Source organism: Punica granatum, chromosome 7 (genome assembly GCF_007655135.1).
Source record: "Punica granatum isolate Tunisia-2019 chromosome 7, ASM765513v2, whole genome shotgun sequence".
NCBI lineage: Eukaryota > Viridiplantae > Streptophyta > Magnoliopsida > Myrtales > Lythraceae > Punica > Punica granatum.
The window spans coordinates 24,042,002-24,045,701 of NC_045133.1; positions in this window are offsets into that span (position 1 = coordinate 24,042,002).

The following is a 3,700-nucleotide window of genomic DNA, read 5'->3' on the forward strand; positions in this document are numbered from 1 at the left end:
GAACAGCAAATTATTAACTAATAATAATGCCAGCGGAAACCGAGGACGAAGTTTGTCTGATTTGATTGATTTTAAATCATCTTTGACTAAACAATTATTTATATTGCCATTTATATAAACGAAAATTTATTTTATGAGCTCCAATATTCTAAAACTCAATTAGACTCTGTCTAATTCAATTGAGGTGGATCGATTCAATTAAAGTTAAAACTCTCTTAACATGAATTATTTATATAAATGAATTTTAGAAACATAGGATTTTCACGAGTGTCCTTATTGGTATTCTCTAGACAAATGTATACTACATGAATTTTATGAGTATTATTCTAGACCAATGCCTATGATATATTTATTTATTTATTTTTAAGTAAAATGCACTAGTCCCCATTTAGGTTTGACGAAGTTGCAAGCACTTAACCTTATTTGTCCAAAAAATATGCAGTTAATCCCATTTGACTTTTTCGATCAAACCATTACTTCTTAAGGAAAATACCAATTCGATCCATAACTCTTGAATTTTTTTTTCTTAAGACCATATATTTGCTTTTTACCAAATAAGGCCACCAAATTCACATAAAGCTATTTTTATATTCAAATTATTTTATTTAAATTTTAAATAAAAAATTAAAAATGAAACCAAAAAAAAATAAGCTGATTGAAGAAAGAAGAGAAAGGCCTCTAATTATGTTACTAGGAGCGGTGGTCACCGACGATGGGCCGCCACCGACCCAAAACCATTTGATGAGGCTAGGTGGCTTAAAAAGTGAAACTGTTATCTGTGGATATAGTTTTTCATTGTATTATTGTCCTCCCCGGTGACCCTCCTCAATCCATTTATTGCCCCAAAAGAGGCATTTGTCATCCTACAAAGATGTCTACTACCACCGCCCATTCCTCTATTTATTTAGGAAAATTTACCTAAAATGGCCCATAGTTTATATGTTTTGTCAAATCTATCATATATTTTTTTTGTCAAATCTATCACATGATTTACTTTTTGCATCAAATCTATCCCGGCGTTATCTTTTCCGTCAACATCTAACGGTCGTGCTGACATGGCGCCCACGTGGCAAGTGTGGTCCACTATCCCTCCACGTGCCATGTCAGCACAGTCGTTAATGTTAACGGAAAAGATAACGTCGTGATAGATTTGATACAAAAAGTAAACATGGGATATATCTGACAAAAAAACATAAGATGGATTTGACAAAACGGGTAAACCATTGGCCATTTAGGGTAAAAACTCCATTTATTTATTGCTTTGCTCAAAGCTTTTAACATTTTTTTCTTGTTATTTTTATTTATTTATTTATTTTACAAATTAAACGTATTAAAAAAATGAGTAAGGCATTGCATAAACATTGTGGGCCTTATCCGATAAAAAATAAATGTATGTCTTGAAAAGCAATCACTCAAAAGTTATGTCCCTAATAGGAATTTTTCCCAAAAACAAATTGGTTTGGTCAAATAAGTCGATGGGGTTAAGTGCATATTTTTTCAACAAATGGGGTTGAGTGTAATTTCTCGAAACCTCAAGGGAAGTGATTGCATTTTACCATTCATTTTTTAGTTTTTGGTGTAATGCTTATGACAATCGATTTAACTTCAAAAGTACTAGAGAGCATAAATGGGAGAAAATCGAAATACCTTTTTTTTTCCCCTGGTGTTCACCATCCAAAAATCAATGAATCTCGACTAATCAAGGATCGAGCCGGATCAATTCATTAAGAGTTAAAACTCCCCCGTCATAGATTTCTCCATTCAAAACACTAGAATTAATGAGATTATTTAAGAGAAATACGCGTCAAACCACTTGAATCAAACCATATTTGTTGTCACTTAAATTTTTTTATTAAAGCAAGTCAAATAAGTAAAACTGGCTAATAACATTCCATATAGTACACTATTTGTATCTCATGAAATATGATGCAACTGAAAAGGTGCACTATCAAAACGTCAAGGTGAGCGACAATTAATCTCATGCAATAGGCTGATAGCATACTTGATGATTTCATCGAAAAAAAGAAGAAAAAATGCACTTGAAATTGATGTAGATGACTAATGCTTTGCAGGTATAATTTGCATAGAAAAATCAACTTTGATTGAATTTAATGGCTTGTTTGGTTTGCAAATGTGATTTTAAAATCACAACTTTAACATAATTCTACTTACAACAAAACAAAATAACTCATACAAAATCAAAGAGTGTGTCCCATTTATATCACTCTTTTTCAACAACAAAATAAAATAATTCATAGATAAAAGGTGGTTGTTTAAAACATAGAGAAAGTCCTCCTGGAAGCAGCCCCTCTACTCTCTCAAAGTACTCATACTTAGGTGGAGTATATTCACCTATCCCAGGTTAGAGCTAACTTGTAAATTCAGGAACAAGAAAAAAAAAATATTAAGAGAATCATATTATTCTAATTAGTTGAGCTTTTTTGTCCTTTAACGGTTCACTATAATGCAGGGTCCTATACCTTTAATCTTTAATAAAACTAAAACTGTTGTTTTATCAGTGTTAACCTAGACAAGGACACGTGTCCCTTATTTTTTCTTTATCTTTCATCCTATCCTTTCTTTTCTTCCTTTTTAAATTTAGACACAAATTTTATTATTTTTCATTTTTATCCCTTCTTTTGATTTTTCTTACATCCTCCAAAAAATTCACATGTCTTAGCTATCTATATATTAATTAACCAGAACAGGTCACATCCTACAAAAGTAGATGTACCATTTTGATACTCATGCATATTTTTTTTCTCAAAATGATACCACACGCAACTTTTATTTCTATAAATTTGTGGAGAAATAACGATGAAATGAATACTATTAGAGTGTTAGAATATTTCTCCATTATGATGTCTCTGGTTTTAATAGATCCCTCAATTATTTTGTCTATCCTTTTTTAAGCAAAAAATATTGCTATTAAATCATTATCTCTCTATACATATTTATTTTTAGAATAATGTCATAACTCTAATAACAAATAAATTTATTAGATCTCAACTAATTAATCTTAAATATCATTATATATGATATAATAAAATGAATTAATTCATTTTTTAGTAAGTATAAAATGACTTAATTTCATTTAATTTATTTATAGACTCAAGTATTCATGTATATTTTTACTAATAGTGGCGAACTAAACTTTGTTCGTAAATTACATTCGGTACTTTATATGATAATATAGGTGTTTAGTAAGAACATTATAATATATCATTGTAATTTAAGAAGTAACGACATAAATATATTTGCGACTAGAAGAATTGTAAGATTGTAACAACGCAACTATATAATAAGGTTAAAAAATAAGGTATATATATTTTTTATTCTCTTATTTCCCCTTTTTTAACTTGATTTCTTTATTTTAATTCTTCCAACTCTCTATTTTATCCTTTTAAACATGCTATATAATATATAGCATAAATAATAAATAAAAATTATTTAGATAGATTTTTAACCACTTAATACTTGAAATATATATTTTATCTTTCTAATTATACATCAATATCGGTCCATCCCAACCTTAGGAGCCACGTGACTTTGGACTTTTCCTTCAAATGACTGTTTTTTTACAATTTTCTTTTAGTTTCTATAACTTACTACAATCTTTACTTTGTTCCATTTTTTCCTTCCAATCTTGCACTTTTTGCTCAAATACATTCCTCACTTTTTCTCTCCCTTTCGTGTAAAA